Here is a 12,715-nt window from a genome sequence, read left to right on the forward strand (position 1 = left end):
TTTATTATGTAAGTCGATCTAATAGGGGAGGGTAGAAAAAGGTAGCTAAGATGCTGGAAAAAAATGTCATTAGTATACCTGCACCACTGAAATAATCGGACACATTCTTTTACCTCATGGGACTTTTGATGGGGAAATCCTCCAGTCTCTCACAACAAAGCATTCGATGGCAGTGTATTTAATCACACCTGAGGAGCCGAACGGAAGTTAGTTATACATAAGGCCTATACACCTTTGCATTGGGCATAAGTTCATGTGCATGACACACACTCTTACGAGTGGACCAGGGACCCAATGAAAGTGGGTCAGGGAGACTTATGTCTTCCACTAAAGGCTGTTTGGTGGTAAAAAGCACTTAAGGACTGTACAATCAATCTTTCTCAAATGTTGGGAGAGATTTGTGGAACACGAGAACTATTATTTCATGAACTTATTCTATTTTTAATGCAGATTCATTGGATACACTGTACAATCAATCTTTCTCAAATGTTGGGAGAGGTTTGTGGAACACGAGAACTATTATTTCATGAACTTATTATATTTTTAATGCAGATTCATTGGACACTTTTCTAAATATCTTTACTGCCAAACTACCCTTAAGAGACGTGCACGCGGTGTAACCAAATCTCCAAGGCAGACTGATAGCTGCTGGTATGGACAGTGACAAGTTATTGATGACAGCACACCACTATGAAAAAGTATGGACCTCATGCCGCATTTCCTTAGGTGCAGCGGCTAGTTAGCATGTACTCCTTGTAACCATCCGCCATCTCCTCAGTCACATGAAATTAAAGTGCTCAGAATGCTTAGCTTTGGATGAGGAGGCAGAGTTCTTTGTATTCGTTTGCCTTTCCAGCTCGCTTTTATGAGGCAGTGGAAAAGGGTATCTAGCTACCTCTATAAATTTGGTTCCATACAATTCAGTGAGAACCATCCATAGCTTGAGTAGATAAATATACTTCGATTATTATAGATAGTAATTATAAGTAGATCGATCCACAGCTAGGGAAGATGGGGAAAGGCGAAGCACTGCCCATGGTTGGTGGTGAAGGCCAGTATAGCTATAACAACAACTCAACCTATCAGGTGCGCATTTACTTATAGTTTATGTCCAAGGCATATCATGTTTACATTTAATTATGAACATTATATATGCCTTAGCAATTTTGCTGGTATTATTATTTATTTACAATTGGTTGCCAAGCAGGGCTAGCTCTTCACCTGACTAGCATAGCAGGTCGTACTCACTTGCTACATTATCTTTATCGGTTATGCTCCTTTGCCTTTTTCTTTGGGTCACTTATGCTCCCTTGCTATCTTTATATATATTTCTCGTTCCAGCTAGTTCCCCCCTTCGCTGTCTAGGAACTATTCGATCTTTAGCTCACTTCAGTTATACTTAATTTTTCCCTTGATACCCAGCTGTGCTCCGCTTCCACTACCAAAAAAAAAAAAAAGACGGATTCATTGGCACGTGGGAAAATAGGGCGTCAGTGAATAGTTAATTTTTAACGACATCCATACCAAGACGTCAGTGAAAGCAGCTTTCACCAACACATGCCACTAGGATGTTGTTGACGTTGAACATTTACTAGTGTTCAGCTCGAAAATGTTGACAAACATGTCACTTTTACCGACATTGAAAAAAAATAGTGAAAAGTAGCCTTTCCCAATGCGTACCGCTTAGAAGATGTCATTGAAGTTAAGCATGTCCAGCTTGAAAGTGTCGCCGATAAACATGTTACTTTTACTAACGTTCAAAACAGAACATTGGTAAAAAGTCTTTTACTGACATCCATTTTGCAGATGTCGATAAAAAAAGAAATTAGTTTTACTGACACTCGGCGTCAAACATTAGTAAAAGTTACCGCAAAACTGTGACTGATGTTTTTAAGTATCGCCTTTACTAACACATCCCGTTGGTAAAGGCTTCCCTGACACTATAACTTTGTCTGAGCCGTTCTTCTCCTTTCTTCTTCTTTCTTCTTTTCCTTTCTCCTCTCTCTTCATTCCACTGGCATTTACTGAAGTTTTTGGGTGATTTCAAGTGTTCTTCATCAATTTTTGATGCCTAAATGATAAAAATGTACGTTGCTCCAACTTAATGTTAAGTTTTTCTTATTTGTGAATGATTTTAGGTTATCATATTATTTAAAGATAATGATTTTAAGTTTTTTACTTCAAGTTTGTGTGCTTTGCGTTCCAATTTATAGGTTGGTGTGTTTTTTGTCAACGATGCTGTGTTTGTAGCCTGTATATGATTATTGCGTGTATTGATGGATTGTATCTTCTACAACAGGAGCTCATTATCCTCAACATGTCTGTTTATTCTATTTGGTTCATGTTTTTTGTATCTTCTTCTTGTTTCTATTCTGTTTTTTAACCATGATCCTATTTATTATTTCTTTTTCTTGAATCATAATATCGATGGTTTTCTACTGGAGGTAATCATTTTAGGTTTTCTGTTTCACAAAAAGAGTAAAATTATTTTTAAATTATAAAATAATTTTTAAAATAATAAAATACAAATTATTAAATTAAAAAATAAAAATAAAAACTTATTTATCGGTGCACGCATGGTGGCGGCGAGGCGCCGATATGATGCGTGTGCTATGATATCGGACGATACACATACGATATTGATAGTGATGCTTGTCAGCAACGGCAATGGTAGCAGCGGCATGCCAGTTGCGTTCTTCTTCCTCCATGACGCCAATGCAGGTTGTTGGACTGAATTCAATCTTAGCTCACTAAAATCTGGGTGGGTTTCAGATGAACCTTTAGAGTTGAAGGAGTTCAAGACTTTCACACCTATATATATATATATATATAATATATATATATATATATATATATTGTTATGTCAAGGCAGTCCCTGCCTAACTTACCTAGCAGGTAAAGAAAACTGAGACGTTTCAAGTTGAATAATTTTTTTAAGATTGCAGATTTATGATGAAAGATCTCTTCATGCATGAGGTGTTTCATAACGGCATTGACAGAAATAATGATATATATATCAGCAGCGCCTTAATTAGAGAGACAGCAAAATTTGAAGCATAAAATGGACAGCAAAGATCATAGACCGTCTAATTTCATGGCCTTGATTTAACTTTGTCATATCATCAATACCTAACCCACTAGCTTCATGGATCGGGATATACATATCCTAATTAGCTTATCACACTCTGGGATAATTAATGGGCCCAGATCTGATTTTAGCAGGCTCGCGACTTCATCCATTGACCGACCAAGGCATCGTCGCTGGGTTGATTAACAAATCTTTGACATTCTCCGTTTTCAAACGTGTGATTCACAAATCTTTGAAAGAGAGGAGGTTGATTGGGTTGATGTTGGTTGGGAGTGTTGAAAAATGAAGCGGTTGTTTACACTTGCGACGAAGCCAGCATTTAGTAGAATCACATCACCGCTCGAGAGACGGCGACTGGGAGTGCGGGTCCTTCTTTCTAATATTTACAACAATGAAATTTAATTAATTTTGTGTTTATAGATAGTAAAATCTTAATTTAAAGAAAATTGGTATAGACATTTTACAAATTGTTTTTTTGAAAATATTTTTATTCTTTTTACATTTTATACCATAGTTGGCAAATTAGTTGGAGTGATTCTTGTGAGGCTGATTAAGGAATCACCCTAGTCAGCTGGGATCGCCTACAAATCTACCATGAGTCAAAGTTTTCAAGAGAAAGAACCTAACTCACTCGTTTAAAATTGCCGGTCTCTGTTGTAGAAAAAGTACAACTACTTTTAGAGAGTCGGAAACTTTACTTCATCCATATGCAATAAAAATACATTAAAAAATTCATGACCTCACTAGTCAGAATCGATGAGTCAAGTTGTTGAAGGTTTGCCAACTATGTTTTATACACTGTGTGTTTGTTTCAAACGCAAGGGTTGCTAATGAGAACAATATCATCTACCTACAAACGCTTCAATATATTCACCTTTTTATATGAAGAGCATCTATATCTCCCCAAGTCTTGACGTTCATGGCTAGTTGGATTTGGATGAAAACGATGTAGCTATGGTTGTCAGATGTGACTCCATTTCTATGGGCTTTAATCTAGTGAATTGGTTTGAGTATGGAGACTATTCATTAGCTAAGGACCAACTCTTTGACTTTGGCTACATATATATATATATATAAAGACAAAACAATAAGTTAACTTGTGCTATCTTGTTGTATGTCTATATAGAACTCACTCATGAGAGTCGTTTGATTAATTTAATGGACCGTTGTGTTTTTTCCATGTGAATTAGTCAAATTCTTTTTCTTGAATTTTTTTCAAATTTATTCCTAAGGAGTGTTTGATAGCTTTGGATTTGAGATCATCAAGATTCTAGAGCAAACTAGAACAAACTATGGATGTAAGGTCAGACTCTCCCCTTGCAATCGCAAATCGGCTTGTTCTCGATGTAAAGAAGTAAAATCAGAATCTTATATAGTTTGATGAACTATGAGTTTTACCATGAATCTTTTCTTTACCAACGCATTAAATAAATGTATTACAAATGTCCACTTGTATGTCGATAACAAGTTTTATCGATGCCCACCACATGTCTGTACCGACGTTCATGAACGTCGATAACATACCTATGCACATGACGCATCAGTACAAAATTTTATGCCGACACGTGCACTGGAATGTCGATGGTAGTTTTCACTGATAATTTCTTCACCGTTGACCACCTAAGACGTTGGTGAAACTGTTATCGACGCGTGGTCATGTTTTACCAACTTTTTTCAGCCATTGGGGAATCCTTAGTTTTTTGTAGTGTTCTTTCATTTTGATCACCATCCATATTTCCGCACCTAGCTTCTTCACTCACTTCAATTACATATCGTCAAATCTAATTAACAAACCAAAGTTTCATTTTTTAATGGCATAGTACAGTTAGATCATATTTCCTTTAAATTGGGATGAATAAAGAGAGAGAGGAATGTGTATATTCCAGACCACTTAGAAACTGGACCACTTAAAATATGTTATCAATGTCCCATTGTTCGTACGACCTAACTTTTTACATATAAGACACGGGTAGCCGTTCGGGAAATCATATAGAGAAACTAAGCAGTGCTAGTTGTATGCAAGTATCTATTGTCGAAATGCAAGAGAGGTAATGCGATTGAAATTTTACCTACAACTTACAGAAAAGCAGCTTCTTGGGAGTCAAAGATATGGTATATCAAGCAATCCTTGATAAATTGGATGTCCCAATTCGTGCCAGCACAATCCGAATTGCGGATCTCGGCTGCTCGGTTGGATCTAACATATTCTATATCATGCAAACAATTGCGGATGCAGTGTCTCTGAAATCCACGGAGCTGCTACTAGCAAGTAGGTGAAGAAGACGAGCTAGAGATCCAAATCTTCTTCAATGATCAAGTTGGGAATGATTTCAACATGCTCTTCAGTTCCATGCCTTCAGGTCGTTTTATACGCGGCTATTTCCTCGAGCATCAATCCACTGCTTCAATTGTTCTCTGTCCCTACATTGGCTCTCCAAAGCTTCGGATGGTGTAGCCAGCAAGGGGAGGGTGCACTGTTACTGCGGCGGGCCGGATGTTCTAAATGCTTATATTGCAGGATGCAATGGCGCTTTTAAGTGCAAGAGCGGAGGAACTGGTGAGTGGAGGACTGCTGACTCTGCAATTTTTATGTCGCCGCAAATGGATGGCACCTGATGCTAAACGTTTTGATCTTTGGTTTGGATATCTTGAGCCCATTCTCAGAGAATTTGTCAGTGAGGTACGTTCTAAGAACATGGTTGAAATCCAAGTATACTTTGGCATTAAGAAGATCGAAAGCTCTTTTTATTTTCCTTTCTGATGCCCAAAAACTGTGTGGGATTGCTGCTACTATTTAATTTGTTTCTTCATGAAGCTTAAGTAGTTGTAGACTTGTAGTAACTGGAGAATTAACAATTGAATCTTGAGGCAATACTATGGTGTAAAAAGGAGTGGAGATCAGGTAACCCACGTTAATTGTTTTGCACATCTATATATATATCTCGTTCCGGTTGCATTATTAGTACTAAAAAGGAATTATGATCACTTCTTTTTAATGTGAGGAATTCCTGACACTTACCCAGTTATACATAGTATCAAACGTCCACGTGCTTCCTTTGTTTTGTAGAACGAGTTGGTTATATGTCATCCCAAATCCATGTGTGAACACCAACCACTTTACCTGCACCATTTTGATGAATGAAAGGTTTAGTCAGGTCATACCTGCAAATGGCAATGATCAGGTGAAGCAACCTATTTAAAAAAAAAAAAAATAGATTGAATCACTTAAAAGTGAAACTCTTTTTTTCAAGAATTGCATTATTGATTTTTCAGCTAGATCAAGAATCAATTTTACGCATTAGCCTTTTAGCAATACATAAAAGCACGGTTAAATTTGAAATGAAGTAGTTTAACTTCTCTTACATGTATGTCAAGTGCAAGTGGGAAATGTAGTATGTTCAAGCATAACTGTGTTTGCTTTATATCTTCAAACGTTGTCTGAAAAATATTCTGTGTTCTCCTTGCGTTGATGGCTGATTATCCGATAAACTTGTGCCTTTGTAATTTGATTTGAAGGGTAAAGTGAAGGAAGAGGAGCTTGACTCGTTCCAGGTGCCAATGTTTGCGCCGATCATCGAGGAATTTAAAGAGGTGGTAGAGAAGAACCGGTGCTTTACGATTCATGTGGCGGAACATGTGAATCAAGGGTGGGGATTGAAAGGAGGAGGCGATGAAGGGACCGAAGTTGATCTCGAGCAGCTAGCACAGAGCGTCGGCGTTGCCTCGAGGGCAGTTTATGAAGAAATTGTGAGCGATCATTTCGGCCGAGACATCTTGGAGGATCTGTTCCAGAGATTCCCAGACAAAGTGTACCAACACTTCACCTCTCTTCCTGATTCCATGCCTTCGCCTCCACCAACTGCCTTCTTTGTTTCTCTCTTTCTTTCACTTGTGTCTGGTTATCTGTATGGGTACTAAGAAATGTGTGCTTTCCTGATTTGCTTTCATCTTACACAGGATGATGGCTTCGACTGATAAATAAAGTGTTGCAAAGGCCAGATTCAGATACAATCTGCCATTTGATTTCATCCTGAATTCAAATACTTGAATTCCATAAAAATTCACGCCCCTTATGGCATTAGACTTTAACTTGGAGTTGAAATAAAATATATATTATCGTTTTCAAAAAAAAGACTGATTGTTTGGACTCTTGTGTGGCACTTTTGGGATCAGTGAAACGACCAATCTACTCATACACACAAGTGGTTACCTTTGCATTCTGCACAGGTTATTCATGGCATATACCCTTCAAAGTGAGGTAGGGTCCTAATAAAAGTGAACGTGGAGGTATTGTGCCTTAAGAGGTCGTTTGATGGCTACAGGACACCCAGAACAGGACAGGCGTGTTCTGTCTATTAAATTTTTCGTCAAACGCCGTCCACCGGACAGGCTGGACACAATGAACAGCTGGACACAAGTATAAATAGATTTCTTGTCCCCTTCCGTTCCAAGCTTACCCTCGGAACGGACGAGACAGAACACTTCCTCCTCCGCCCGACGACCACGAGCCCCGACCTCCAGCCCTCGACCCGTTGCCTTTCTCTTCTCCTCCATCTCAGCCCTGAACTGCCTTTCTCCTCATTTCTGTGCCTGTCCCCGTTGTCTTTCTCTCCTTCTCCTCCTTCTCGCCCCCGTGTTGCCTTTCTCCTCCGTCTCTGCCCCCGTCTTCACCGTCAAGCTGCCCCAGCCCTTCACCGTCAAGCTGCCCTAGCCCTTTTCGGCCCCCATGCTGCCTTTCGTCGAACAGAAATAGGTGAGTGTTTCCTTCTTTTTTGTTTTTGTTAATCTTCACTTCCCCTACCTGCCCATCGCCCTTCCCCTCTCTGCCGGATTTGGGTGCCTTAATCAGACGAATTTTCTATCTTCAGAAAGAGGAGAGCATTTGCAGCGGCCCCTGAGCATCGTCGTCACACCTCCTCTTCTCAACGTCGCAGACTCATCTGCTCTGCCTTAGCAATCGTCCTCCTCTAGTCGACGTCTCAGAGTCCTCTGCTCCACCCTAGGAACCGTCGCCGCACCTCCTTTGCTCCCCCTGAGGAAGCTGCCCCTCGCCATGCCCGTTCCACAGGTATGTCCCTGTCTTACGGCTCCTTCTCCATTTACTAAATCAGTAAACTTTGAATGTGCAAAAACAGCGATTTCTCCCTCGATTAAGTTTTATGACCGTTGAATGTTTTTCTTCGTTTCAATATATGTATATTTTGGGAGTGTATGCGAGTTGGTTTTTATGTATCCTAAATCCTTTTCTGAATTGTAATTATTTTGATGCCCTACACTGTAATGCGGAGGTTTTATCTTATTAGCCCTGTGGCTAGGCTTTTCTTCTTTTGTTTTTAAAAACTTAAACCATTTATGCTAATGGTAGATCGTCTTTGGACTCTCTAATCTGGAAAAATTGAGTCGATCAAAATGGCAGTTGGTTCCTGCCGCTGGTTGTAGGAATTCAGCAAAAACTGCCTCGCAACTCCGTTTCTTTTAAGAGCTGGTCTATAATGAGTTTGTCGCAGAAAAAATTGATTGTATTCTCCCTTGCCTCACAGTTTGTCGTAGGTTGGGTAAGGCGATCAATTTGAACGGCAATTTTTGTAGGCTGCTTAGGTCTGTTTCCCGTCAGCATGGGGGCCGAAAAGGGCACAAATGTTTTTTAGGGTATTAGCTCTGCAGCATTTCATGATCTATCTGATACAGGATCAGATGGTGCTAGACATGTTAAGAATATTGAAGGATGTTAGGTTGTTCTTGCCATCCATCCGTGACCAACTGTCAAAATTTGAACAGGAGCTCAAGGACAGATGAGAGGGCCTGATTTAGTCAGGCTTTTCAAAAGCCACAGGCTCTCCCTCTCTATGGAATATGATTCATTTGTTGGTTCTCATGATGTTAGACACATCCGCAACAAACTGTCAAACTTCGAAGAGGAGCTCAAGGACATATGAGGGGGCCTGATTTAGTCAGATTTCTCAAAAGCCACATGCTCTTTCTCTCTCTATGGAACATGATTCATCTGTTGTTATATCATAATGTTAGATATTAACTCTTAAATCTTGTTACACTTAATAGCGAGAAATGGGAAACAAGTGTGCAGTCAAGTCCTCTATGCAACTCTACCCAATCTAATATTTCTTTCTTCAAAAAAGGAGGCCTTTTCTGAACCATGTGTTGATGTAGATGTTTATATGCATGCTCTGTCCAACCAGTATCTGCTGGCTTGATTGAAAGGAATGTCATGGTTTTAGCTTATAGAGGCTTATTGGCAGCTTCATCTTTTTGAACTTGTATAGGCCGGCCACTCCAAGTTGATAGAGGTCTAGGCATAGTATCGACGGCTGATTTTTTGGCCTGTGCAGGTGCTGAGCATTGTTCTTGTTGGATTTCTCTGTGTCAGCCATGTTGCAGTAATAGTTTCTTTCAAGAACATATCATAGTAATGAATATTGTTCTCAGGAAGGCTTCTGAAAAAGGTTTCAAAATTTTTTGCTTCAATAAGAAACTCTCAGGAACTCAAAAAGCTAAAACAAAAAAAGAATAATAAACAATTTGAAACTATGAGTTTTCCACTAACATAATAAACAATTTCTAGTATGGGCTTTGCCCTTACTGATAAAAAAAAAAGCAACAATGGCCTCCCGCATAACTCTTAAAAAAGCAACAATGCCCTCTTTTGCCAGCTCTAGATTCTGTGACATGTTTCACCAAAAAGAATTGGTCGCTCGGCTGTTCTTTCCACTGCTCAATCATGAGAAAGAGAGAGATTGTGTGTATTGAGATGTTTGTCTCTGAGAGATTCCTTAAAGTTCTATTGATCAATCTTCAGTTCGGTTCCATTTTTGAGTTATGTGGACTTGGGTAAAACTTTTTCTTGTCACTCATGTCAGTGTAAGATGAAGGGCATATGCATTAAGCAGTCTAGTTACTTGAGAGGAGAAGCAGCTTGGGATTCCTCCTCTGGTACAAAACCAGATGATTCCTAGGAGTCGTGCCCTTTTGCTCTGATTTTTTCTTCTTTCATGTGTACGTGTTTATCATGTTTTGTTTGGGAAGTCTTTCATAAGCTTAATGGTTAAATAATTGGTTCTTGGGCAGCACATCTATGCCACATTATTCTTCTATGTTTTATTTTATTATAATTTTCTTTTACTGTTGGCAGTTAAAATTAGAGATCTTCACGAGACAGTTTTTGTTTTTTTTACAATGCTATGCAGAGATTACGTTAGCCAGAGAATGAGATATATCCCAATTAGCAGATATTTTACATGTTAAACAAAAGGACTACATTCTTATACAGCGATGGTAGTGTGCAGCTAGGATCTTAAACCAGTTGCAATGATTGTCCATGTTTAAGCTCAAATATCTTTATTTGTAGAAGCATAATATCTTTCTCTGTCTCCCTCTCATGCAAAACGAAGACAACCTAAATACGATGTCTATCTCTTTCTTATAGAACATATGTTTTTTAAGAATACATGAAGAGTTATGTTTAACTTTTGTTTTTTATATTATTGTTATATATTTGTTTATTCGTACAAGTCAATTGTTTAAACTTATTTCATGTAACTAAAATGCTTGATCTCTTATACTTCTATTTGTTAAACTTAGATGAGTAGCCACCATGACAAACTACAGTGGGATGAAGAGCAAGTGCAGTTTTTATTTGACATGATGTTAGAGCAAGCTAAGATTCCAGGAATGCGGACATCAGGTGGACTAAAAGAAACAACTATGAAGGTGGTTGAACAAAAAATGATGGAAGCATTTGGAACAATCAACCCTTCTATGATGAAAAAAAACATGGATATGTGTTTTTATGTCTCCAATTGAAACAGTCAACCCTTCTACGAATTGTCAGAACTGTAAAATACTATGTTCTTTATTTTTTCTTTTGAATGCAGTCCGTATGGAATCTTAGTGAAAATTTGGTGATAAACCAACAAAAATTGTGTAATGCGTGCTTTTGTACTGTGCCTTATACTCTGGATTCTTGTAAAAAGGGCATGACTTCGTTCAAGTCTCAGCAGATCATTGTATTCAGTCCTATAACTTAAGCATAGAATTGGAAAACTGTTCGGGTGAACTTTCTTTGAATTAACTTTCATGGCAAGCTTTGATAGATCAACAGTCTTTTTGAATTGATCATCTCTCTCTATCTCTCTCTCTCTCTTTCTATATATATATATATATATATATATATATATATATATATATATATATATATATATATATATATATATATATATATATAAAGAGAGAGAAGAGAATGAGAGAAATTTACAAATCTGGATCCATTGACATATCCCAATTTACATTAGATTGGCATAAATAAAACATATTGCAGACAAATTCTTATTTTATCTTTCATAATTGTAATTAATTTTGTTTATTATGCGAACAAACGACAGACAAGACGAACAGAACAGACAGAACAGACACACATAAAACAAACGTCGGACAAAAGGAACATTGTGTTCTGTACCTAAAGTCATCAAACGGTGGACAATGAACACCATTGTCCAATAGGACAGGACAGTAGTGTAATGGACAGGACGTCCTGTCTATCTTGTCCCAACGGACAGCAATCAAACGACCTCTAAAGGCTGCGTACTGTGCACGTAACCACGTAAGATGATCGACATGAGGTTTAGTTGGTGGTTTTTAATGCAGGTATGGGCAAACAAATATTATTAGTTTTCTTTATTTGCTCATTGTGGAAAGACATTTTCATAGATGCTTATAACGTTTTATGAACAAAAATGAATTTATTTGCAAAAGAAATTGACTTTATTTCCTCTTTTGCCAACCAGATATTCAATAAAGTAAGTAAGTTTGGGTGCGTTAGCATTGAATCTATACTTAATAGTTTTCGTGCGCAAAACCTATATACTCTCGTATAGTCAAGACACAAAGGTGCATGTGATTGAATTTAAAATTTCATAATATGAAACATTTTGCAAAGTTTTTCATTTATAGCCATGAGAAAGCTAAAAGTGTAAAAAAAAGATATTTCTTTTTCAAAAATTCTTAAAGCTCCCCTTTTTTTTTGTAGTGCATGTCTATGTGCATGTGCATGCAATTCACTTTTGCTGTATATAGAATGGTAGTCATACTTAGGAAAACCACCTTCGGTGTAGAATCCCTAAAACCTTAGTGCCATACCCTTATTCATTCAAGGCTTTGGGGTTTGGGTGGACCTACAGATTATCCTTTAAGTAGGTGTCACCTACTATTTACAGCACATAAGAGTAACACACTGACGTGTGACAACGATCACAAGATTCAAACCTGAGATCTCTTGAGTATAAGCCTTGTTGGTGCCCAGTTCCACTATGCCCCTTGAGGCAAATTAATTATAAGATAACCCCAAAAATGAACAGGCACATGAAATTGAAAACGAATGGCTAGAACGAGTTTTAATTACTCATGATAAATATTTGTGGAGGGAATTGAAAGGGAAAACGTGACATGGATATTGCTGGCAAATATCATTAATTTACTACATGGTCGAATTTCTACTTGTCAAGGAAAAAAAAGTTGTCATTGTCGAAAGTTTTGGACGAGCATGAGAATGGGTTCATATCATTTCGATAAAAAATTTGTAGAGATTCTTTGTCTCATGACTGAATCAAATCAGAT

General features: G+C 38.0%; 1 long non-coding RNA gene and 1 pseudogene across 1 annotated transcript; both read left to right on the top strand.

Annotated features, from left to right (window-relative positions):
- Positions 1 to 1,011: 1,011 nt before the first annotated feature.
- On the top strand, positions 1,012 to 7,149 carry LOC116263600 (farnesoic acid carboxyl-O-methyltransferase-like; annotated as a pseudogene).
- Positions 7,150 to 7,569: 420 nt separating this feature from the next.
- On the top strand, positions 7,570 to 11,021 carry LOC116264909 (uncharacterized). Its single transcript, XR_004174939.2, has 3 exons — positions 7,570 to 7,841; positions 7,957 to 8,156; positions 10,685 to 11,021. It is a non-coding gene; the product is annotated as an uncharacterized LOC116264909 (long non-coding RNA).
- Positions 11,022 to 12,715: the final 1,694 nt, after the last annotated feature.

Source organism: Nymphaea colorata, chromosome 11 (genome assembly GCF_008831285.2).
Source record: "Nymphaea colorata isolate Beijing-Zhang1983 chromosome 11, ASM883128v2, whole genome shotgun sequence".
Lineage (NCBI taxonomy): Eukaryota > Viridiplantae > Streptophyta > Magnoliopsida > Nymphaeales > Nymphaeaceae > Nymphaea > Nymphaea colorata.